Source organism: Euwallacea similis, chromosome 14 (assembly GCF_039881205.1).
Source record: "Euwallacea similis isolate ESF13 chromosome 14, ESF131.1, whole genome shotgun sequence".
NCBI classification, from domain to species: Eukaryota; Metazoa; Arthropoda; class Insecta; order Coleoptera; family Curculionidae; genus Euwallacea; species Euwallacea similis.
The window spans coordinates 4,475,871-4,503,863 of NC_089622.1; the positions used below are offsets into that span (position 1 = coordinate 4,475,871).

Genomic DNA, 27,993 nt, shown 5'->3' on the forward strand with positions numbered 1-27,993 from the left:
TTGAATGAATTGAGTTGTTGTATGCTAACACAGCGTACTTGACTTTCTGTTTGACCGGTATATTTTCTTGGCCCTGGTTGTTCAGCAATCTTACGCGTTCTGCTATTGTTGAATGGAATCTCTCTAAATCCCGTTTAATTGGGGATGATCTGGCGTGCAGAAATGAGTTTCTACTTTATGGCTTCTTAAAAGTTCGGCAATTACTGTATTCTTAAATTCTGTCCCATTATCAGCAATTATTTGAATTGGCACTCCAAAATGGGAGAAGAAAGTAATTAGATTGTCCGCTACTTCAGTGGCCATCATTGGATCTAAAACATAAGCTTGGGCAAATTTCGAAAAACTATCCACAATGGTTAGGAATTTCGTCCTTTCTAATGTATACGTGTCTATGTGGGCAATTTCGAAAGGCTTTGCAGCTGTAGGCGTGATGTTGTACTTTGTTTTAATGGGGTTCCTTTCATATTTACTACGCTGGCAAATTTCACACTGGTCCAGGTAGTTTTGTACTGTGTCTCTTATATTTGGCCAGTAATATTTGGCTTTTATTCTCTATTCTGTTTCTTCTATGCCCCTATGATTTGTTTTACTATCATGATAAGCCTATATAATTTCAGGTATATCTACTTTTTCTTCGACATCAATTAATTTTATTAGGCATCTCTTGAATTTGAGCGATGGCCATTTAAAATTTTTACATATAGTTTCACAGAACTTAGGGTAAATATCTGGGCTTTCGAAGTAAAGGGAATACAGTTTCCTTGGGACCACGTACTCTATGACGAACTTCATTAAGTAATGGTCGAAGTCATCATCTGGCAGTTGTAGTAGGTATCTTCGTTTTTTCCCAAATAATTCCATTTTCTTCAGTTTTGCAGGTGTGTGCAATACTCGTGACACAATCACCTGATTTGCTCCATAGTTGACAGCTGATTCTACTATCGGAACTCCTACGATAGGATCTTGTTCTTCGTTTGTATGTACAGTTTCGTTTTCATCCATTGGGGGTGGTTCTTCCATCGGTTCAGTAATTTTTGCTTCTGTATCCGGTTCGACTATCATTGATAGGTTATCTGGTTCATTTCTTGTTTGTCCACTCGTACCCGCTTGCTCCAAATCTCTGTTGAAGTCCTCCATGTATCGCACTAACTCTTGAAATCCATTCGTTTCTTTCGTGTGAATTTCCACGCGACTCAACGCATCGGCATTCGTGTTTAGTTTTCCTTTTTTGTAGATAATTTTATAGTCATATTTTTTCAGCTTAATTCGCCACCTTAGCAATTTGGACGAAGGGTCTTTGAGGTTAAACAGCCATTGTAATGGCCGATGATCAGTGACTATATTGAATGTGTTACCATAGAGGTAGGGCCTGAAATACTTTGTCGCCCAAACTAGACACAAACACTCTCTTTCTATCGTGGAGTAATTTTGTTCAGATTCGTTTAATGTGCGCGATGCGTATGCCACTGGCAAGTCTTGTCCAATAGGGCCTTGTGACAAAATTGCTCCTAATACGATGTTGCTGGCGTCACAAGTGAGGTTAAAGGGCTTTGAAAAGTCGGGATATTGTAAGATGGGTTCATTCATTAGTATTTCTTTACAGGTCTCAAAGGATTTAATAAATTCTTCATTATGTACAATCTTTGCTTTTTTCTTGAGACATTTAGTCAGGGGTTTGGTCAACTGCACAAAGTTATTAATGAATTTCCTGTAATATCCCACCAAGGCAAGGAATCCTTTAATTTGCCTTGGGGTTCCTGGAATCGGGTAATTCTTTACTACTTTCATCTTTTCCGGGTTAGGTCGAACTCCTTCGGGGGTTATGATATGTCCCAAATAATTTACCTCCTTTCTCAAAAATTCACTCTTGTCGAGTTGAACCTTGAAATTGGATCTCCTAAGCCGATTAAAGACTGCTCTCAAATTTTCTAAGTGTTCTTGTAAGGATGTTGAGTAAATGATAATGTCGTCAAGATACACTAAGCACCTTTCATTCTGTAGTCCGCTCAAAATTCCATCCATTGCTCTTTGGAAGGTTGCAGGTGCGTTTTTTAATCCGAAGGGCATTCGGGTATATTCATAATGCCTTCCTTCGGTACTAAACGGCGTCTTTGGTATATCTTGTTCCCTCATCTCAATTTGATGAAAACCGCTTGCCAAATCGAGAGTCGAAAAATATTGACATTTTCCTAGTTTATTCAGTATATCGGTGATATTGGGTAAAGGGTACTTGTCGTCGATCGTTTTCTCGTTGAGTTTGCGGTAATTTACGCAGACTCTCCATTTGCGTTTCCCAGAAGCATCCATTTTTTTTGGAACTACCCAAATTGGGGCTGACCAAGGTGAACTGCTGTGTCTAATGATGTCTTGGTCTAACATTTTGTCTATTTGCCTTTTGACTTCCTCTTTATGTACAAAGGGATACCTGTACGATTTTACGTACACTGGCTGTTCATCAGTTATCCTGATAGCATGCTACGTTTGACTAGTAAACGTTAAAGGTATGCCTTCTTGATAAAATATGTCCGAAAATTCGGTACATAATCGTAGAACTTTTTCTTTTTCTTCTTGATTAAGATACTTAGTCCTAATTTGCGATGTTTCCAATTTCCTCCATCAATGGGTATCCATTGTATTCACATCAATTATTTCATGCTCTAATATCTCTTTGTCTAATGCCTCGACTTCGATTGGTCGGCTTAGATCCATAATTTTCGATTGATATGATCTATTCCTCATCACTAAAGTGTGACCATCTTCTGTCTTTGCTATACAGCTTGGAATTTCACATCCATTTATCTTCTGATAATCAATCAATATTTCTCCATCTCGAATATTTGTTTTAATTCTAACTACCTTTTCTATCCTTGGTTCCATTTCTATATGGTTATTCTGTACATTTGTCCAATACGTTTGGAATGGTATAGTGGCATAAGGGGTAGTCATCTTATTTTTTCCAAAATCTAGTTGGGCTTCTAGCAGTTTCAAATTGTCTAATCCCAACAATCCATCGAAAGTTTCATGAAATTTGAACAAATAAAATTTCAGTAGAGTATACTGAGGCAATCTAAAAATTTTCGAAGCTGGTATTGTTGTACTAAATTCATGGGCTGATTGTTGTAATGCGGTTGAAACTATAAAAGGATCTTTTTTAATTTTATCCGGAGCTATTTTTCTAGCGGCTTCCGGGTTTATGAATGATTTACTTGCGCCACTGTCAATTAAACATTTGAGATTGTGTTCAGGAAATATTATATAATTTAGTTCACTGCCTTCGGTGTTATTCAGTGTTATTATCTTTGGTTTTACGTTTCGTCTTCGTCTGGGCCAGTTTCGAGAAAATTCTTATAAGAATAATCTGCAGATGCAGCGTCGCACCGACTTCCCACGTGGTAACTTGATCCGGTCTGTTGTTCAGTGGATTCGTTTCCATATCGTCTCGCCTTTGGGTCGCCGTGGTGTTTTTCGTCGTAGACAGCTTGATCATTGATACTCTCGTTTACGCTGGTATTATAAAGTTCTTCTGCGATGTAATTTTGTGTGGGGTTATAGGGTGGTCTATTTGAATTGTTGAAATACGTCCTATTGGGGTAGTAAGCTCCCGAATTCTGTCTGTTCGTAAATCCGGTCCTCCTTGTCGAAATATTCATCGGTGTGGGTTTTAGCAAGGGTTGATTTGGATTTGATTTGAAGACGTTAGTAGTCACCCTTGGTGGTTGGAAATTCTGTCTTGCTTGCGATGGCTGATACGTTGGCCTGGGTGTATGATTTACTGCGGTATTTACATTGGCCCTTGGAGTAAATTGACCAGAGTAATTATTTCTATTTGACGGTCTAGGGTTGAACCTAGGTCTAGGCATGGACTTTGTTGTGTTCTGCACCCTATTACTGCCATTATTACTGCTGCTATTAGTATTGCTGCCACTATTATTTTGCAAATAGTGTGTATTATCTTCTTGTGTTACAAATTGCAACGCTTCAGGTAAATCTCTTGGTCGCATACAGCGTATTGCTGTTCCTAAGGGCTCCCTTAATCCTGACAGGAATGTCTCCAGCGCCAAGTTATTGTATAAATACTTTTTTACAGCTTTCCCTATCTCCGTGATTTCGTGAGCATTTATATAAGAACATAACAAGTTTAGTATATGCAGAACCCTATCGTAAAACGCGTTAGGGGTTTCGTTTTGTCGTTATTTAAGCATAACTAAGTCCATGTTCAAACATGCCTCGTCCCTTTGATCCGCGAAATGCCTGGTCAAAATTTCTTTTAGTTCTTCTCAGTTGTTGACGTTTTGTGTTCCCAATACCAATTTAGCATTCCCAGATAACTTTCCAATAATACAATTTAGCAAGAAGGTATTTTGGAAGTGGTTGGGTTGTTGGGCAACGTAAAAGGAATCGATTAAGGATTGACATACACCGAGGTAACGGCCAAGATCATTAGGGTTCCCATCGAATTCTGGGACACATCTTAAATACTCAGTTTTGAATTCAACCATTTTTACGTTACTGTTTCTTACAAATTTACGATTTCTAGTTGGAACTGAGTGATTACAATTAGGGCCTGTAAAAGGGGTATCAATACTTAGGGATGTTAGTAGGGACTGTTCAAGTACCTCGTTAATCTCTGACATCAATATCTTGTACAAAAAATTATTAACCAGTTGTACTTATCAAAATAGCACGATACTTGACACAAACATTAATTCTGCTACAGTTTTTCCGTACACATTCCACGAAGGTCTCTCACAGTAAGTTCACTACTCGCGATTGAATATTGATTCCGTGATTGATTCGAACGACTGCGCCACTTATCTTTCCGTATTCCTCGGAAGACTTAAAAAAAATGAAACAATTACTTATATATTAGGTTTTAATATGAACTTGTAGTTAACACAACACTAACTAGAATTATTAATTATTACAAACAAACACTGTAGAACGAGCTTTAGTAAGTCTCTGAGTGGGTCTCTGTCAGAATGAGTGCCGAAGATCCGGCGCAATGTAGTTTTGTTGCTGGATTCTGTAAGCTCAGCAAGTTTGGGCCGCGTCTCTTTAGTATGGTGGCTTATGGTAGCATCCCCATATAACTGGCGCCTCCACATTTCAGTAGGGACGTTCGAGAATTTTTAAATCAACAGTTTCCAAATCGATGGATAGGTCGTGGAAATGATTGCCCTTAACACTAGCCACCGCAATCACCAGATTTAAATAAATGTGACTTTTTCTTATGGGGGACTTTAAAAGAATTTGTATGTTCAACGCCGGTTGAAGCTGAAGAAGATTTGTGGAACCGCATCAACAATAAATGTACCATTATAAAGAATGACATACAGTTATTAAACAGGGTGGATTTTAACTTTCGACGAAAGGTGCATCTGTGTGTAAGAGAAAATGGTAGTCATTTTGAACAATATCTTTAGTGTTTATTTTATTTTAGTAATAATTTCTTTCAAATGTCGTTAAATTTTGAATAAATTTTATTTCATATTTATTAATAGTGAGACCACGTGTTAGTTATCGTTTGCAAAATCTTTTTAAATAATAATATTGACGAGCTATGATTAAGTTCATAGTTTACTATTATAAAAGTACTGTTTTTGTTCGATTTGATTACTTTTGACACCAAATTGGAGCACGGCCTTTTAGTTTTTGAGGAATATAATTTCGTTGTGCTCGATTTGATTAGTTTTCATACCAAATCACAAAACATTTTGTTTCTCAATAACGAATGACTTCTCGAAAAATGTACAAGAGTACAAAAAGATATAAAATTAAATTTATTATCATATTGATAAACCTTAGTTGTTAATTTGGTTAGGGTAAAAAAGATTTATATAATTTTAAGGGTGTCCAACCCTTAAACCACCCCTTATTGAGCTATCAGCCACTTCAAATTTTTAACAAATAAAGACGTCAATAAAACAAAAATATTTCCCAAATATGGTTATTCTAGGTTAAGCCATTCTTGAAATACAGAATTTTTTCAAATTTTTTTATTCATCTTCTGAAGCCGTTATCTTAGCAACTGCAGGCATCAGAAAAAACTTCATATAAAAAATCGACATGTTTGAGGTCCTCTACACGCACCTGTTCTGTGTCGATTGCGTTGCGTATCACCCTGTATATAGATATAGACAGTAATTGTCGCCGCAATCTGTATATACAGTGTGTCCCGTAAACCTTCGACAATACTTCGTTTGATGAAAGGCCCATCCTTGAGAAGTCAGGAAATGAAAAAATAGCATTAATGAAAATATCATAGATGTGGAGATATTTATACTTTTTTCAAAATTGACAAAAACTGACATAACCTGATATTTCGTATTATCACTGTTACACCACTCCATATAGAAAAGCAAAATTTCCGTATTAGTTTCGTCAATGGTCATACTTCAAAAGCGTATCAAAAAATTTTACATGTATGCTTCGGATTTTTAAAAAACATCTTTACTTTAACGTAGTCTTTAGAACTCCATTTCTGTTATGTAACTTTTGCTCTCTACTGTAGCAAAGATGTACAACTATCTTGAAGCCCATAAACTCAAAAAGTAGCGTCATTCTTCTAAATTCTGAAATGATATAATAAGTATTTGTTCCTTAAACAGTAAATATTTTTTGAGCCTGTTAGATGAAACAAGTACAATTTTTCCAATACATTACAATACCGTTTATTTATACTACTAATGAAAATTAAAACTAAATAATACTAATTAATGCAAAAAAAAAACTTAAAGCAAGTGTTCAAAATGACCCCTATTGGCTCTTATGCACGCTTGGCATTTTTGTATTAACGATCTTTTTATTGATCGATATTAAACTTCGTTAATTTCCTGCGCTGCTCTAAAGACCTTTTGTCTTAGCTCTTCGCGTGTGTCGGCTAGCCGTATGTAAACTTTTTCTTTCAAACAACCCCAATAAAAAAATCCAATGGATTTAAATCCGGCGAGCGTGATGGCCACAAAATAAGTCCTTGACGTCCAATCCATCTATCAAGAAAAACGTTATTTAGGTATTCTCTCACAACCAGTGCATGTGGGCAGGACAGCCGTCATGTTGGAACCACATTCGTCTTCTTATTAACAGAAAAATGTCTTCAAGTAACACTGGTAGCTGATTCTGCAAGAACTGCAAATAATTTTCAGCATTTAAATTTTCGGGTAATTCTACTGGTCCTATAATTTTGTTGTTGATTATCCCTGTCTAAACGTTAATTTTAAATTGATGCTGGAAATTATTTTCCCTGAAGGCATGGGGATTCTCTATTTGCCAACTGTGAAAGTTATGAATGTTGAAAATACCACCTCGCTGGCAAGAAGACTCATCTGTCCAAAGAATGCGATCGAAAAAAGTTGGATCTAGACGTATTTTACGTAACATTCGTCTACAAAAATCCACTTTGTGTCGAAAGTCTCTTGGAAGAAGAGCCTGCACTCTTTGGACATAATATGGGTGCATTTGATTCCGCTTTAAAATTCGATGTTCAATCGATTTTGGAATAGCTATCCGACGTTAGATGTTTCGCACTGACGTGGTTGGATTCCAATGTATTTCTTCCAACACCTGTTCATCATCAACCACGTGAGCTCTCCCTTCTCGAGCACGTCTTCCTGGCAATGTTCCTTCAGAATGGGCGTTGTACACAGCAGTGAAAACGCGTGGTCCAGGATGATTTCGAAATGGAAATCGTTCTCGATAATGTACTGAAGCATTATTCTCACTACCTCCACATCCCCCATAGATAAAATGAATTTCTGCATATTCGCGAGGGGTGTACTACACAAATGGCATAATAAGGATAAAGGGTAATCCTATACTAGGATAAACTCAAAAAATTACAAAATAATTAACAAAAAAAAAAGATAGATGTCAAAATTTGTAATTGCGTAAATAATGCAATAAAAACAATCGAGATACGCTGCATGAAGGTGATGTGATGTGCCTTTGCAAGTCAATAACTTGCCATGAACCGGTATTGTAATGTATTGGAAAAATTGTACTTGTTTCATCTAACAGGCTCAAGAAATATTTACTGTTTAAGGAACAAGTACTTATTATATCATTTCAGTATCTAGAAGAATGACGCTACTTTTTGAGTCTATGGGCTTCAAGATAGTTGTACATCCTTTGCTACAGTAGAGCAAAAGAGCAAAAGTTACATAACAGAAATGGAGTATTAAGGACTACGTTAAAATAAAGATGTTTTTTAAAAATCCGAAGCATACATGTAAAATCTTTTGATACGCTTTTGAAGTATGGCCATTTACGAAACTAATACGGAAATTTTGCTTTTCTATATGGAGTGGTGTAACAGTGATAATACGAAATATCAAGTTATGTCAGTTTTTGTCGATTTTGAAAAAAGTATAAATATCTCGACATCTATGATATTTTTATTAATGCTATTTTTTCATTTTTTGACTTCTCAAGGATGGGCCTTTGATCATACGAAGTATTGTCGAAGGTTTACGGGACACCCTGTATATGCACTCACTTTCATATGAAATGCACCACCCAGTAATAATAATAATTAAGTCTTGTAGTTTTGGCAAAATAATGCTTCATAATAGAGTATCAAATGATCAGACTTTCAGTTAAAAGATACTACATTTGATAATGAAAAAATTAATAATGAGTGACATCGCCTCGTACGGCAATGCAAGCACGTATTCTTCGCGGTGTGCTTTGCAACAAATGATCAATATCGTCCTGGGGTATTTCATTCCATGCTACCTCAAGATGATGTCGTAAGTCATCCACATTGTTTGGAGGCCTCGGTAAATTTCAAAGACGGCGACTCATCATATCCCAAAGATGTTCGATGGGCGATAGGTCCGGTGACCGTGCAGGCCAAGGCAGTATTTCCAATTGTGCTTCTTCCAGGTATCTTTGAGTAATGTTCGCACTATGTGGTCTTGCATTATCCTGTTGGAAAATGCCATTTGGTAAAGTTTGCATGAAAGGTACTAATACTGGCCTCAGAACATTGTCAATGTAGCGACGTGCGTTTAGGGTGCCTGGAACGAACACAAGGGAAGATCTTCGGCCAACACATATCGCACCCCAGACCATAACACTAGGTGTTAAAGCTGTGTGGCACCTTTCAGAAAATTGCAAATTTCTTCTTTCACCTCGGTATCGTCTTACTCTTCTACGACCATCATTGATCCATAAACAAAATTGCGACTCGTCACTGAAGACGATATTATTCCACTCATGATTCCAATCAATTCGTTCTTGACATCAGGCCAATCTGGAAGCTTGGTGTTGGGCGGTTAGTGGCAGTCGTAGATTTGGGCGGTATGAATGCAGGCCAAAAGATGAAATTCTTCTGTAAACTGTTGCCATCGACACCCGACGATTTAGAGCTCCCATCCAATCTACTGCAACAGACATTGTTGTTTAAAATCGATCACTAATGGCCATCCGTCTAAGAAGTCGATCTTCACGTGCGTTGCTGCTACGGGGAGGACGTCCAGCTGGACGATGTCGCTGAACCCTTTCTTCAGACCACGAAGACCATATTCTCGCAATCGTGGTGTGGTTCCGATTCATTCTTCGGGCAATCTCACGAAAAGAAAGTCCACCCTCCTTCATGCCGATAATTCGCCCTCTGTCAAAATCCGAAACGAGGGAAAAATTTCGACGCTGTCTCACTGGGGGCATTTTGAGATGTCTTGTTCACAGTTCAATAACAAAATAAACTGATATTTCCATGTAAATATTATTTTATTTATTTACAATTGAATAAAAAGTCTGATAGGTCGATGACAAAAAAACCACCAGCATTCTTTCTTTTTTACTGAAAGTCTGATCATTTGATATTCTATTATGAAGCATTATTTTGCCAAAATTACAAGACTTAATTATTATTATTACTGGGTGGTGCATTTCATGTGAAAGTGAGTGTATGTATATACAGGGTTATTCACGTCATGCTACACGGAATATTGTGGCTAAAGTATTCAATATTTCGAATTTTTCTTTTTTGCGATGTGTAGAACTCATATAGAGGTACACTCTCAAATTATTTTACTTTTATACAGGGGGTTGTAAATAAGTGAAAAATATCAAAGTTATGTTTTTTTAAATGGAACTCTCAATATATTAGTACCGTTTTAGGTTCCTTGAGAAAAATAAATGTAAGTTTGATTAAGGTTTACCTACCCTAAACCTTAAGGATTTTGAAATAATTGAAATTTTGTAAAAATGTAATGCAAATTTAAAAACTTTGCTTTAAAGAAAGTTTAAACTGGAATAAGTCGAAATTCACATCAAGCCTCAGACATGAGGCATATTTCATGTCATAGTCATGAAAATTTAGATATCTTATACAGTGTGTGCAAAAAATAAATTGGAAAATGTATTTACTTTCAAGGGTATTAACTTGCTTAATTTAAATGGAACATCCTATATTTTATTACTCCGAGTTTCAGATTGAAATATTACCGATCGAAAACTATTATACTTTCCTACACCTAAATGTACAAGTTTTCTTTGAAAATTAAGATTTTTAAAGAAAGTAGAAAATCCTATTACTTTCTGCATCAGTTGCCACGGTGACATCTAAAATGTCAATATAAAGTCATATTTGTGCATTCTTTTTTCGGATAATTCTTTATTTATGATATTTTCAATATTATTTGGGTAACTTACAAGACAACTTTCATATTTAATCAAATCTAATAATAAATAAAAAAAATGGCAAAAATTTATTTTTGTGAAGAAAGAACGACTTAAATAAATTTACAGATGTTGTTCGAAATAATGACCATTCATTTCTATACACAATTGGACTCTCTTTTGGAATGAGTTGTCAACTTTCCTTAACATATTTGAAGATATACTTTTAAACGCTTCCCTGATTCTATTTTTCATATTCTTTGGTGTTGTGGGTGGAATATTGTAAACGATTCCTTTTATGTAACTCCATAAGAAGAAATCTGGCGAAGTTAAGTCCGGTGATCTTGCTGGCCAATTTTGAGGTCCGCCTCTTCCAATTCATCTATTAGGGAAATTAATGTTGAGAAATTCTTGGACTTCATGATGGAAATGTGGAGGGGCACCGTCCATTTGAAACCACATAGATCTCCTTATATTTAATGGAATGGCTTCTAATAAAATTGGTAAATTATTGGTTGAAAACTGATGAAATAATCTTCCATTTAAATGGCGTTCAAAAAAGTAAGGACCAATAACATTTCTTCCCATAATTCCACCCCAAACATTTACAGACCACCTCTGTTGCTTATTTATTATTCTAATTTGATAAGAATTGTTGTCCGAATAATAATGAAAATTATGTCTATTCACTAAACCACTGTTATGAAATGTGCATTCATCGCTGAATAGTACTGAATCAAAAAAATGTTCATTCTCCGCTACTCGATCGATTACCCACATACAAAATTCAATTCTTTTTTGAAAATCAGTCCCATAAAGTTCTTGGCATATATGTATTTTATATGGATGGTACTTATGTTTTCAAAGTATTCTTGATACACTCGACTGGCTTATGTTGGTATTTTTAGAAATCTGGGTTTAGCTAACATGGGGATTTTCGACAACAGCACTAAGCACATTAAATTCTTTTTCTTCTGCGTCTGTTACAGGTTTGTTTCTAACAGCTTTCTTATAAGCCACACTTCCAGTTTCTTTGAATTGATTTAACAGTAGCTTGAAAGTCAAACTCTGTGGATGGTTTCGGTCAGGAAATCCTTGAGCATATACTCGTGATTCGAGTAAAGCATTTTGGTGGCATTCCCCAAGTATAATAATCATGTCTATTCGATCTGCTTTTGAATAACGCTGCATTGTAACAAAATTAGTTAAATTAAAATCAAAGTAATGTTATAAGAAAAACTTTTCTTACACTAATGGATCAATACAATACAATAAAAACGCTTGACATTTTAAACGTAATTATGGCAACTAAAACAAAAAATAGAAAGATGATGACTTCATTTAATTTTCTAACCGAAAACGTAAGACAGTCAAGAGTATTGAGAATACTTTGAAATGATGATCAGATGTCACCGTGGCAACTGATGCAGAAAGTAATAGGATTTTCTACTTTCTTTAAAAATCTTAATTTTCAAAGAAAACTTGTACATTTAGGTATAGGAAAGTATAATAATTTTCGATCGGTAATATTTCAATCTGAAACTTGGAGTAATAAAATATAGGGTGTTCCATTTAAATTAAGCAAGTTAATACCCTTGAAAGTAAATACATTTTCCAATTTATTTTTGGCACACACTGTATAAGATATCTAAATTTTCATGACTATGGCATGAAATATGCCTTATGTCTGAGGCTTGATGTGAATTTCGACTTACTCCATTTTAAACTTTCTTTAAAGCAAAGTTTTTAAATTTGCATTACATTTTTACAAAATTTCAATTATTTCAAAATCCTTAAGGTTTAGGGTAGGTAAACCTTAATCAAACTTACATTTATTTTTCTCAAGGAACCTAAAACGGTACTAATATATTGAGTGTTCCATTTAAAAAAACATAACTTTGATATTTTTCACTTATTTACAACTCCCTGTATAAAAGTAAAATAATTTGAGAGTGTACCTCTATATGAGTTCTACACATCGCAAAAAAGAAAAATTCGAAATATTGAATATTTTAGCCACAATATTCCGTGTAGCATGACGTGAATAACGCTGTAGATCCGGAATATACAGGGTGTCCCGAAATTAGGTGTCAATAATTTACAGGGGTGTTAAACTTTTCAAAATAGGACGACTGAATCAAATGGTGATAGGTCAAAAATGTATACTAACGGAGCTAATGCCCTTCGAAGGTACTCCTTTGGAAATTGATTATTTAGAATATCTGTGGAACCGCTAAAGATAATTTAATGCAATTTAACATGTCTACATATAATTTTACGCTAAATTTGATGGTGATATTTATTATATTAATTATTCATTGATATTAACAAATTGTCAGTAGCGTGGGTTTAGGGGGAGGGGCATAGGGTATTTTTGTTTAACTTTTTTGTACGCCATCTATCGACAACTTTAACCCCAAATAAAAGTTATTTGCACTTTTTTACACAGATAAGTTCCTTTTATTGCAAGTCGCTATCTCTTACAGGTTTTGAAATAATAATACTTAAACATTTCTCTGCATATCTGAAACTGATGCGTTTAATTAATTAATTTTAAATTTAGCGGTTCTCAGTCCAAAATCTATTATTTATAAATAAACAATAATATTATCTCTCCTCTTTTAATATCAGTATTAATAAATATGACTATTTCACTAGTGGTAGAATTTCCAAAAATACAGTAATGTTATCATATTTTATAATCAATCATTGTATTTTATGTTAACTACATAGTTATGATTATTGGTATTTTGTAAAAACATTTTGATTGGAAATTAATCCTAATAATACTAATAATAATAATAATAATAATAAAGTCGCACAATATGCCAATTTTAATTTAAATAGACGCATCAGTTTCAGTCATGCAGAGAAATGTTTAAGTGCCATTATTTCGAAAATTGTAGGAGATAGCGACTTGCAATAAAAGGACCTTATTTATGTAAAAAAGTTCAAATAACTTTTATTTGGGGTTAAAGTTGTCGATAGATAGCGTACAAAAAAGTTAAACAAAAATACTCTATGTCCCTCCTCCTACACGCACGCTACTGACAATTTGTTAACAAATGAATATCACCATCAAATTTAGCATAAAATTATATGCAGAAATATTAAATTGCATTAAATTATCTTTAGCGGTTCCACAGATATTCTAAATAATCAATTTCCAAAGGAGTACCTTCGAAGGGCACTAGCTCCGTTGGTACATATTTTTGACCCATCACCATTTGGTTCAGTCGTCCTATTTCGAAAAGTTTAACACCCCTGTAAATTATTGACACCTAATTTCGGGACACCCTGTATAGAATCCGGAAATATTATACTACCATAAATACGAAGTTATTATAAAGAATGACAAAAAACCAACAAAACAGGGCAACAATTATAACACGAGCTTCGGACAAATAACTATACTTAATAGGCTCTTTTTAAGAAAATATAACTATAACTATTGTTTAAGTTTATTGACACTTCATATGCATTTTATTGCTTGGATACCTCCAAAGCCTACTAGGTTGTAAATTGATATATTACTAATTAAGCTAGATAAACATAATGCTGAAAGTATTAATAAGCTAATTACGTAAGAATTCTCCATTTTAGATATAACATACAGGGTTGTTCATTAGTGCGTCAAAGTGCGATATCTCAGTAAATATAAGTTTTAGAGGGAAATGTGTCTTAGTAAAGTTTTTGGGCAATAAAAGGTACGTATTTTAAAATTATTTTCAAATGTACAGGGTCTGTCATAAAAGTGTGGTAGTACCAAATTATGTTTTTTTAAATGGAACCTCCAAATTTTTTTTCCATTTTCGAATTTATCGTCAAATTTTAAGGTTAGTTTATCAAATAGGTCTTATATAAAAAATTTACCATTTTTGAGTTATTTGTGAAAATTAGAAAATTTTGATAGCTGCAAGGTCTCACGGAAATTAGTGCTGTTCCCTAATCGTTGCGAATTTTGGAATCGATCTTATGAGACTCCAAGGGGACCTAATAAGCTACGTTTTGACCCGCTTTAGTTTAAAAAAAGTTTTCCATAACCCTCGAAATAGGCCTCCGAAGTTGCATGACTTCAATCCTCAATAACTTGCTTATTTCAAATGGAATGCCCTACTTTTCTCGGCAGCATCGTGTTCAGAATCCAAAAACCTACAACTTTTGTTAACATTACCCTATCCCTAAACCCAACCGTTTCTGAGCTGCTGAAAATTGCCCCTTTTTTACTTCTAAATTTGTATTTGAAAAGACGCATTGGTTACGTCACCATACGCAAATGTTATGCGACGGTGACGTCAAGTGTCATTTTGACGTTTTCCATGAGTTTCGATGACTGTATTATTATTTTTATATTATTTACAACAAATTATTATTATTTATTTTCACAACATTATTTATAGCGACAAGAAATTCTCAAATTGTCTTCCATTTCGATCAGAAACCAGTTGAAGTCTTGTCAGAAAAGACCTATTTACTTCTTGTAACATCTCAATGCTTACGGTATTTCTAAACGCATGAATTATGCGTTGTTTCATATCTTCTGCAGTAGTCGGAGCAATTTGGTACACAACGTTTTTTATGTGTCCCCATAGAAAAAAAACTATTTTTGTTAAGTCTGGCGATCTTGGTGGCCAAAAAACGGGTTCGCCGCGGCCTATCCATTTACCTTCAAATTCTTGATTTAAGTACTCTCTGACATCTGCCGCAAAATGCGCTGGAGCACCGTCATGCTGTAGCCACATATTTTCCCTCACAACTAGAGGAATATTTTGCAACAGTTGAGGCAAGTCATTTTGCAAAAAATGCAAATATTCAACACCGTTTAAATGTCCGTTAAAAAAATGTGGCCCAATTATAAAATCGCCTATAATACCACCCCAAACATTTACGTTCCACTGTTGCTGCGTATTCATTGATCCTACTATTCTTGGGTTTTCCATTGCATAATAATGGAGATTATGACGGTTTGGACTACCATTTTGAGTGAAAGGTGATTTGTCGGAGAATAATACTTTTAGGGAAAAATTAGGTGTTGTTCTTTCCATTTCTAATCCCCACTGTCAAAATGTTCTTCTAATCTCCAAATCAGGTTCCAATAGTTCTTGATGGAAGGATATACTGTAGTCATGAAATTTGTTTCTCTTTAAAAATTTTACTAACGGTAGATCGAGGAACATTGGTTTCCTTGGATATTATTGTTGAACTTGTAGAAGGCTTTGAAATTACAGACAGCAAAACATTCAACTGATCTTTGTCGCTTGTCCTCTTAATCCTTTCACATTTTTCATAATTCACATTGCCTGTTTTAATAAATCTTTCCTTAAATTTTTCTAAACTTCTAACCGAGGGTTGCCTTCTATGAGAATATTTTTGAGCATACACCCTCTGAGTTAGCAAATAATTATGATCAGCAGATCCCATAACAAAGATCATGTCAACCAGTTCCGTCTTTTCGAAATTCATAGGTATATAGTGAATTACAAAACTTAATGTGAGAACAAGAAGGAAATGTGCAAAATATCTGCGTAACTACCCACCAAGTGGATAATGAACAACTTAAAAAATTGTGTAAAATGAATTTAAAAAATATGTGGATTGAAAAAACGAAACAAATAACGAATGTACAATGTAAAACTAATTGGAACTTATAAATATCTACGACTTTTATGACATTTTATCAGGTTGTTCGGAAAGTAATTTCGTTTTTTTATGTGAAAATGAATGACAGTTTTCGTATAATAAACAAATGCTTTATTAAATTATATATTGGCCGTTCTGGTCCAACACCTTTTGCCATCTTTCTGGTAGTAGCATAATTCCACGCTCATAAAATTTTTTGTCTTTGCTGGCAAAAAACTGATCGAGGTGGTTTTTGACCTCATCATTTGAGATGAAAGTTTTACCGTCTAAAAAATTTTGGAGTGACCGGAACAAATAATAATCCGATGGTGCCAGGTCTGGAGAATATGGTGGGTGTGGCATTGTGTCCCATTCAAGCTGTAAAAGCTTTTGGCGAGTGACCAAACTTGTGTGAGGTCTCGCGTTGTCTTGGTGAAACACTACACCTTTTCTGTTGATTAGTTCGGGTCTTTTCTGTTGAAGTGCATCCTTCAGTTTGTCCAGCTGCTGGCAGTAGACTTCCGAATTAATCGTTGTGTTATCCGGTAAAAGCTCAAAAAAAACGATTCCTTTAAAATCCCACCAAACAGACAGCATCACCTTTTTTTGGTGAATATCGGCTTTGGAAATGGTTTGAGTCGATTCATCTTTTTTGCTCCATGACCTCTTGCGTTTGACGTTGTTGTATACAACCCATTTTTCGTCCCCAGTAATGATGCGCTTCAAAAACGGATCATTTTTGTCACGTTTGAGAAGCGAATCGCAGACGTCAATGCGGCGACACAGATTTCTCTCTGTGAGAACATGGGGAACCCATATATCGAGCTTCGAGGATAATCCCAGGCCTTTCAAGTGGTCATAAACTGTTGAATTCGATAAATTTAACTTCAATCCGATCTCACGTGTTGTTATTCGACGGTTCGCATCAACTAATGCCTTTATGGCGTCTTTATCAGCTTCAACCGGCCTTCCCGAACGTGGTGCATCTTCGACATCAAAATTGCCAGATCGAAATTTAGAGAACCAGTTCTGACACTGGCGTACTGTCAACACACCTTCTCCATACACATCGGTCAATTTCTTTCTGGCTTGAACAGCATTTTTACCCTTTCTGTAGTAAAACAGTAGGATATGTCGAAAATGCTGCTTATCGCTCTCCATATTTAAAAGGGCACCAACCAAAAACTACTGCGTAGAATTAATTGAAATGTTTCACACACAAGCCTTGTTATATGAGCTCTCAAAGCATATAAAAATTATATGGCTTAAGTGTGAGGTTAAGTGCAAAAAAATACCATTAAATCCTCTGTCGGGAAAAAACGAAATTACTTTCCGAACAACCTAATATAAAGAAAACACAGACATCAATAGAAATAAACAAAGCATTTTTTTTTTGTTTCCATGACAACATGTAGCCGGTTAACTTGATCAAAATTTAAAAAATGACACTTGACGTCACCGTCGCATAACATTTGCGTATGGTGACGTAACCAATGCGTCTTTTCAAATACAAATTTAGAAGTAAAAAAGGGGCAATTTTCAGCAGCTCAGAAACGGATGGGTTTAGGGATAGGGTAATGTTAACAAAAGTTGTAGGTTTTTGGATTCTGAACACGATGCTGCCGAGAAAAGTAGGGCATTCCGTTTGAAATAAGCAAGTTATTGAGGATTGAAGTCATGCAATTTCGGAGGCCTATTTCGTGGGTTATGGAAAACTTTTTTTAAACTAAAACGGGTCAAAACGTAGCTTTATTAGGTCCCCTTGGAGTCTCATAAGATCGATTCCAAAATTCGCAACGATTAGGGAACAGCACTAATTTCCGTGAGACCTTGCAGCTATCAAAATTTTCTAATTTTCACAAATAACTCAAAAATGGTAAATTTTTTATATAAGACCTATTTGATAAACTAGCCTTAAAATTTGACGATAAATTCGAAAATGGAAAAAAAATTTGGAGGTTCCATTTAAAAAAACATAATTTGGTACTACCACACTTTTATGACAGACCCTGTACATTTGAAAATAATTTTAAAATACGTACCTTTTATTGCCCAAAAACTTTACTAAGACACATTTCCCTCTAAAACTTATATTTACTGAGATATCACACTTTGACGCACTAATGAGCAACCCTGTATATGTCATTTGAAAGTGAATTGAGAGAAGAATTCGTTTTCAAAAAGAAAAACAAGGTGTCCCATTTGCAAAAATCGAGTTTGAGGCATTCGAAATGCGAAAAGTTTGGAATTTTTTTTGAACACCCTGTATAAAATTTCTCGATAATTATAAATACCGGGTGATTCACGGTCGATGGTAGGTTAGACGTTTCTGGAAGACTGATATCACGATTTTTATGAAAATTTGCATAAGTAGATAAATGAACTTGCCCTATCGACGTAAAATATTTTCAGTCATGCAGCGTTGCCGGTTCTATCAGAAAATACTAGCATCTCCGATATTTTAAATGGAACACCCTGTATATTTTTTCATTTTTGGGTTCTATATTTCATACTAATAACTTCTGCATTTAACTTCCTATACTTATCTCTAGCAGTTTTCGGAATATTATTTAATTTTCTTATTTTTTGTTCAAAGTGAGGCCTTTAATAAAACCTCTGCTATAACGTGATTTGAATTCACAAAGGGACAAAATTTTGAATATAATTTGTGAAAGGTCCATCAATTTATCGCATGTAATTAAGAATGTTCTGTCTTATACAGGGTGGCTCAAAATTAATGGTCTTACGGGTAAACAGTAAAAGTGTCTAAAGTGTGTTTTTTCAAATGAAACCCTCTGTATATTACTAGCCATGCTGAAAGACAATTAAATTTCCTTTAAAATGATGTGGTACATCCCTATACCTAAACCATCACGTTTCGAAAATAAAAGCTGTTTTGTCTTTAAATTGAATTATTTAAAGATATTTGCCAAAGGTGGCTCTGCGACGCCATAATTGTTGAAAACTATGCAATTGTTTGAACAGTTTGACAGGCGGCGTTGTTGTAATTTTTTATTTACGCATTTTTAAGAATAGTGAGTCAAAAACAGTGAGAAAATGCCAGAAAACAGTTATTCAAATGAAGTGTTGATGAAATTATTTATTTTACATGGACAATGTGACCAAATTATAGCAAGGACCTGCAGAAAGTTTAATGAAATGTATCCTGATTTGCAAACAATAAACGAAAGGAAGTTTATAAGAATACAACAAAACTTCATTAACCATGGCTCGAAAAAAGTGAACAATATTAAATGCATATTTACATAAGATGTTCAAAATGGCCACCATTAGATTCCAAACACTTTAATATGCGCTCGTTTACAGATTCCGTCGTGGCCCTCTGGATCTCATTTGCATCAAGCTCACGAAAGCAGTTGGTTACACGTTGACGCAATTCTTCCTTATTGTTTACTGGCTCGATGTAAACTTGTTCTTTAATCTTACCCCATAAGTAAAAGTCCAGCGGGGTAAGATCAGGAGATCTAGGAGGCCAATCCCAAGGTCCCAAACGTCTGAACCAACGGTCGTCAAATAGTTCATTTAATTCCCTTGTTACTTCCTGGTTACAATGGGCCGGTGCTCCATCCAGTTGAAACCAACAGGTGCGATACTCTTCTAAACTCATATTATCTACACAGTGACTTACTATAGTTCTTAGTATTTCGCGGTACTTAGCAGAATTTAGTGGTTCGTCGTAAATAACGAAATTCAATTTATTATTCTTCAATAAACAAAATACATTAAAACTGAATTTTTCTTGAAATCCTATTTCTTTGGTTACATGTGGATTATGATGAGTCCAAAAGTGCTTATTGTGTCTATTGAAAAAGCCTTCTCGTGAAAATTTGGCTTCGTCTGACCATATTATGTTTTTAAAAAAGTTAGGGTCTTCTTGCTTTTTTACTATCATAGTTTCACAAAAATTGATTCTACGTTGGTAATCATCTGGTTTTAAAGGCTGGACTTTGGCGAACTTAAATGCGTGCATGTTATGATTGGTGAGGATTCGCTGAATGGAAGCATATGCTAAGCCCAAATCATCTTCGGCACTGCGAATAGACGATTGTGGATACGCGTAGAAGTAAGCTAATACATTCACAATATTTTCTTCATCAGCAGTTACAGGTTTCGGTAATTTAGGTTCGGCCTTTAGTCTCGAGCCATGGTTAATGAAGTTTTGTTGTATTCTTATAAACTTCCTTTCGTTTATTGTTTGCAAATCAGGATACATTTCATTAAACTTTCTGCAGGTCCTTGCTATAATTTGGTCACATTGTCCATGTAAAATAAATAATTTCATCAACACTTCATTTGAATAACTGTTTTCTGGCATTTTCTCACTGTTTTTGACTCACTATTCTTAAAAATGCGTAAATAAAAAATTACAACAACGCCGCCTGTCAAACTGTTCAAACAATTGCATAGTTTTCAACAATTATGGCGTCGCAGAGCCACCTTTGGCAAATATCTTTAAATAATTCAATTTAAAGACAAAACAGCTTTTATTTTCGAAACGTGATGGTTTAGGTATAGGGATGTACCACATCATTTTAAAGGAAATTTAATTGTCTTTCAGCATGGCTAGTAATATACAGAGGGTTTCATTTGAAAAAACACACTTTAGACACTTTTACTGTTTACCCGTAAGACCATTAATTTTGAGCCACCCTGTATAAGACAGAACATTCTTAATTACATGCGATAAATTGATGGACCTTTCACAAATTATATTCAAAATTTTGTCCCTTTGTGAATTCAAATCACGTTATAGCAGAGGTTTTATTAAAGGCCTCACTTTGAACAAAAAATAAGAAAATTAAATAATATTCCGAAAACTGCTAGAGATAAGTATAGGAAGTTAAATGCAGAAGTTATTAGTATGAAATGTAGAACCCAAAAATGAAAAAATATACAGGATGTTCCATTTAAAATATCGGAGATGCTAGTATTTTCTGATAGAACCGGCAACGCTGCATGACTGAAAATATTTTACGTCGATAGGGCAAGTTCATTTATCTACTTATGCAAATTTTCATAAAAATCGTGATATCAGTCTTCCAGAAACGTCTAACCTACCATCGACCGTGAATCACCCTGTATATTCCAGTAGAACGACATTTTGTTTCTAATTGGACAAGTTTTCAAAGGATTCGATTAATCCTATGTGAATTTATTGAGAATTTTAAAAAGCATATTTTTTCTTTGTATTTTACTTTAAATTGAATTAACTCGAAAACTGCTATACATTTTTAATATTTTGTAATAACAAAAATTACTTATAGTTACAAGCAGAATTAGTTTTCGCAACAAAATACAGGGTATTCCATTAAAAAAAATGTATTTTTGTCATGCCACGATTTTCTGGACTACTCTGTAACTTCGAAAATATTAAAAAATAAATATTAATGAAAAACGGAATAACTTTTATATTAAACTTTTTTTTCTATAACTTTACGACTTTTGAGATAAGGTAGTGGAACATTTTACGTGGGTCACCCTGTACACTTAAAAATGCATTTTTGCAAACACTTCCTTTTCTAGAACAGGATATTGAATATGAAAACGTACTATGGTTTAAACGTGCTTCTTCCTGTTTACGAGGTCTTCTATTTTTAACTAGCATTGCAAATCAAGCTTTGTAAATACGCATCTTGCTCATTTTTAGTGTCAAAATTTCTAAAGTTTTAAAACATTTCTAGTCTGTTAACTTCCGACACCATTGAAAAACATTTGTTTCTACATCTAAAATTAAAGTAAAAACCCTATCTTAATACACCTAAAATACTTTTTTACATAAGTTTACATAAGTTTTAATACACCTAAAATACTTAAAACTTATGTAAACTTATTTGCAGTCTGGACCTGGCTTCTTTTTTGATACAGTATTCCCCTTATAGTTTATGTATCCCCTTATAGTTTATGTATTCCCCTTATAGTTTATGTATTCCCCTTGTAGTTGTGTATGGTTGAAACTTTACTCTTGCTTATTTCATTTTCTTACTTTTATAATCAGATGTATTTCTTTAATCTTTCTTTTTTTCTTTACTTCGAGTAATTCATTGTCACTACTACTTAAAGACATATTTTAGATTGCAATCAACGTTCGAATAATTAATGCACACGTGCACTGGAAAACTAAACAGCTCAAGCAAGTAGACAATTTCTACGCAAGTTCAAGTGGTTTGTTTGAGAAAATCTGTTAGTCAGCGACTCGCGGGGTTTCTTTATCAAACGTTATAACCTTTATGGCATAGCAAGCATATAAATTAATGTACTAAAAGGATTTCTTCACCAAATGATGTGTGGACGTATCAATAGTAATATTTTATATATAATTCAAAATGGTCGAAATCATGACTTATGAGATTTGTCAAATAAGTGATTAAATTATAGGGACTCTGAGAAAATATAAAAAAGACTGGAAACTACTGAAAACTGACAGTAGACCACGAGGATAATCCATATTTTGCTTTAATAAAAGAAAACATTAGTTTCTTATTTACCGAAACCTAATAAAATAGTGATTTTATTTTCCACAATGTATGAAGATGTCAGAATTAGTGAAAATGGAAAACTGGACATAATTATGAATTATAATGAAATCAAGGCGGAAGAAGATACCTTCAATTAATTATACAGTAATATGAATTTCTCCAGAAAGACATGAAGATAGTCGCTTTGTGTTTTTTACGGAGTGATTAACATAGCTACTATCAATTAATTTTTAATATACTGTGATAATTCATATAAATTTAATAAGAAACCCGTTTCCTGATTCCAGTATATGTTTGAACAGGACAAACGCCTTGCAGAACCATGGATGCGCCAAAGATTAAATATATCTAATTTACGTCGTAATGTTCGGGAGAATATAAACGAAATGTTGAATATAAAATCAGTTCCTGAACCAATAGATCCTCCTGAAAAGAAACGAATCATATATTTCTTCTGCCCTAGTCAACTGAGAATAATGACAATACATTGTTGTACAAAATGTAAACAAGCAATTTGCAGAACATACAATCGAAACTGTTGCCTGGCATGTCCAGTTTCTTAACATATTTAAAACATTTTTTTAATTGTGTGTATTTTGTTATACAAGGTGTTTCTGAACGTAGTACCATAAATTCAGCCATGTATTCTAGATCCCAAAACATGATGAAAACTTCATATAAACCTATATCGAAAGACGCTTCGTTTTCGAAATACAGGGTGTGAAAAGTTAGTTTATGATTATGATTTTTTATAAATATTTTCGAAATTATTCGAGATTAAGTAATGAAATTTTATACCTTATTGTAACTTTTTGGGCTCTTTCTGAATTTTTAGAAGGAAATTGCCACATTTTACCAGGGGCGGGTAGCACAGGGGGTAGTGCTGAAAAAGTGCCTATACTTTTTTGTACTTTATTTTATTGGCGATTTTATAAGAAAAATATTAAATTTGAAGATTTTTACATAAAAAAGGTACTCTTGTTGAAAGTAAAAACATTCAACAGTTTTCGAGAAAATTGAGATTTGATAAATCGGTGGATGGTATGATTTATAAACATCAAATTTAAAACTGCGTTGGCTTTGAAATGAAACTGAAAAATTTGTTTGACACCTGCGTACATAACAACATTTATTAATAAAGTTTAGTGGTTTTTCGTTCCCGAACATTTTGTTATTTCAACTATTGTTAAAGAAAATGAATACTTTTTCTAACGCAGAGTACACAGATATATTGTTAACATTAGGTGAGTGCTATGGAAATAGTCAAGAAGCTGTTCGACAATATGCGGAAAAGTTTCCTAATCGGAACTGTTCAAATCGACGAACAATTTTAGTAGTTGAAAGGCGTTGTCGCGAAATTGAGTTCATCGAACCCAAAGGAGGTAATATTGGACGAAGGCGTACAGTGAAAACGGTTAGAAAGGAGGAAGAAATTTTATAAATTTTGCAAAATAATCCTTCAATTAGTATTAGACGAGTAGCACTGCAAACAAATATTTCACCTTCAGTAGCATGGAGAATTGCCAAGGAACAACAACTACACCCGTTTCATCTGCGCCAGGTACAAGTACTTTTTCCAGATCATTTTGGTCCTCGGCTAGAATTTTCTGAATGGTTATTAGCCCAAAATGACAATGACTCAACTTTTATGTCAAGGATCATATTCACAGATGAGGCTACTTTCACACGAGCTGGTATTTTTAACACTCACAATTCACATATTTGGGCAGAAGAAAATCCCAAAGCAACCAGAGTTACGCATTACCAGCATTCTTTTAAAATTAATGTTTGGGCTTCAACTTTAAGTAATAGAATTATTGGCTATCATTTTTTTTCGGAAAATTTAAATGCAAATAGGTACTGTGCATTCCTGCGGAATGATTTTTTTGAGTTCCTTGAAGATATTCCCCTTGAAATAAGGCGAAGACTTTGGTTTATGCATGATGAAGCCCCTCCTCACTATGGTAGAGAGCCTAGGCAATGGCTGCATATTCATTTTCCCAACAGATGGATCGGTCGTGGTATTGATGCGCCCATTCATTGGCCTCCTAGGTCTCCAGACATAAATCCACTTGATTTTACCATCTGGGGACAATTAAAAAGTAACGTGTACTCTACTCCAGTAGAAACCCTAGAAGATCTACAATACCGTGTTCAACAGGCTTTCCAACAATTACTTCATCAACCGCGAACAATGTTTTCTTTGCAGAGAAAGCTGCAAGCATGTGTACAGGCCAACCGTGGACACTTTGAAAATGTGTTAACTGGGTTCTAAATGTAATATTTATAGTTTATTGTTCTGTGATGTACAAAAATGTCAAATATAATTTTATGTTTCATTTCAAAGCCAATGTATTTTTAAATTTGATGTTTATAAATCGTACCATCCACCGATTTATTAAATCTCAATTTTCTCGAAAACTGTTGAATATTTTTACTTTCAACAAGAGTACCTTTTTTATATAAAAATCTTCAAATTTAATATTTTTCTTATAAAATCGCCAATAAAATAAAGTACAAAAAAGTATAGGCACTTTTTCAGCATTACCCCCCGTGCTACCCGCCCCTGCTAAAATGTGGCAATTTCGTTCTAAAAATTTAGTAAGAGCACAAAAAGTTACAATAAGGTATAAAATTTCATTACTTAATCTCGAATAGTTTCGAAAATATTTATAAAAAACCATAATCATAAACTAACTTTTCACACCCTGTATTTCGAAAACGAAGCGTCTTTCGATATAGGTTTATATGAAGTTTTCATCATGTTTTGGGATCTAGAATACGTGGCTGAATTTATGGTACTACGTTCAGAAACACATTGTAAAAGAACTTTGTTAACTTCTATTGGAAAATAAATTTTTATTATGAAAATTGTGCATTATTTTGAAATCGTAAATGTTACGACGTATTAGTTTTCCAGTATGAGGTTTGTTCAAAAAAAGGTGACTTTTTATTTTTACCGAAAAATATTTCTTTATTCATCAATATCTATTTTGTCCCTTTCAAAGTAATCCCCCTAAGATATAATAGACTTGTGCCAGCGCTTTTTTAAATCTTCGAAGCACTGCTGATATGTGTTTTTTAGTATGGCATTGAGCTATTCCAGCGTTGCAGTCTTTATCTCAATTGTGGTAAACCTCCATCCTTTCATGGGTCTTTTCAGTTTTAAGAAGAGGAAAAAGTCGCAAGGGGCCAAGTCCGGTAAATACGGTGGCTGAGGCATGATTACGGTATTGTTTTTGACAAAAATTCACGAACAAGCAGAGATGTGAGTTACATATTCAACCTCTACAACGACAAAGGATGGGAACCTGTAACGAAGATCCTTTCCCACGAGAGTGCAAAACAACTATTTCCTAGGAATCGGCAGAGTCAGCAAACCTACGATATAAATTATAGGAATCACGGAAAAAAGTGGCTTTTTAGTATTCAGAATTAGAATAGTTAGTTGAATGCTCTTTGCGTTTTTTTTAAAAATCCCTTTTTCTGGAAATAAAATCTAACTTGTGTGAGCAGGTGCATTATCATGATATAAAAGCCATGAATTGTTTTGCCACGAACCCGCGCGTTTCCTTCATATGGCTTTACACAAACGGCGCAAAACGTCAAGGTAATATTCCTTATTAACCGTACGACCTTTTGGCAAGAACTCCAGTAGATAAACCAATAGATAAATAAAGAGAGTTCCGCGGCCAATAGCGTTAGCGTGTTTCGGCAGTGCGATAAGTGTCTATCAGTTGGTTGTTATCAGTATGATCTCTGTGGGGATTGTGGTGTAGATGGGAACGTGGGTTCGTGGGGGGGTACAGCGAGGTTTTTCACACGTATATCCCCTGATGGCCAGCCAAGGTTGCACGCATTGGGGGAATGTGGAGGGTTGTTGGGTGAAATGTGAAGAGATGCTTCTTCAGTATGTTTTGCACCTGCCTCCCCTCGGTGACATAACAATATTATCATCGCATTTTTTATTGTTAACTGCTCTAGTTAACAGTAGCGTATTTTATACAGATTGCGGCGACGATTAGTGTCTATATCTATATATATTGTGACGTTTAATGTCTATGAACGCGCATCTTAATATACCGCAACCTGAATCCCTTTCTGGTCGAGAAATGTTGACATCATACGTTTCTCTGGCAGATGATGTATTTCCTTTAATCGAGAATATTTGCAAACCCTATATTATAGATTTGAAAACAGGATCTCCTAAACGTGTATGCAACTACAGGATATCCAGGGCACGCCGTGTTGTGGAAAACTCTTTTGGTATCTTGGCTTCAGTTTTCCGTATATTACACACAACTATTGATGTTGACTTAAAATATGTACAAAATATAGTTATAGCTTGTGCATATTGACATATTTTTTTACGACGAAACACAACAACACAAGCTCTGTATTCACCACCTGGATCATTTGATAATGAAGATATTGACGTCGGAACAGTAACACCAGGGTCGTGGAGATTGAATAAACAACATTTAACAGATTTAAGAATTTTGAGAAGGAATGCAACCACAAAAGCAAAAGCAATGAGAGAGGAGCTTATGAATTATTTTATGACAGAGTATGGTCGAGTGGCGTGGCAAGATAAATATTTAGCACAAAAAAATTGAAATAATCAATCTGTATAATACAATAATAAAGATACTTACCTTACTTGTGGTATTTTCACTATCCAGTCCTGTATTCGGGGTATCTTGATTAAGAAGAAACGATATTACATCGAAAGCAAATCATTTCACTACTTTATCGCCAGCACTACCGCTTTTCATCTTTTTTCTCTTCATTGTTTGCATATGTTCTCAAGCTTCTGAATTTTTTGTAAGCCTCATCATTTGATATACCAAATTTTTCGGCGATAGCCGCCCATCTATCTTTTTTAGCATTTCTATCTTTATATATTCCGGTTTCCACATTCCACAACTCAGGTTGTAAATGTACTTCATTAATTAAGCCAATAATCCTTTAATTAGGCCAAGTATTAGTCATTTTATACACCCAAATGTTCAAAATAACAATAAACTAAAACCTCAAAACAAAAAATATTACGACTATTTTCGCTCGCCAATCGATGGTCCGGCAATTTGCTTACAACACACAAATACATGCAGCGATACTAAACATACAGCCGAAAAATACTGAAAATATTGTCCCATATTGCACAAACTGGCTGCTATTGCTGGAATTACATGAAGCTCTATTCGAAATGGGTTTAAAAAAAACAGTGAAACTTTATTAAGAAATTAGGGTG

At 34.5% G+C, this 27,993-nt stretch overlaps 1 protein-coding gene and 1 pseudogene across 1 annotated transcript in view; both read right to left on the minus strand.

Moving 5' to 3' along the window:
* LOC136413614 (jerky protein homolog-like) overlaps positions 1-27,993 on the minus strand; it is a 157,129-nt gene that overhangs the window by 99,665 nt on the left and 29,471 nt on the right. The gene's annotated exons all lie outside the window — the stretch shown is intronic.
* LOC136413652 (uncharacterized) lies at positions 25,756-26,696 on the minus strand (annotated as a pseudogene).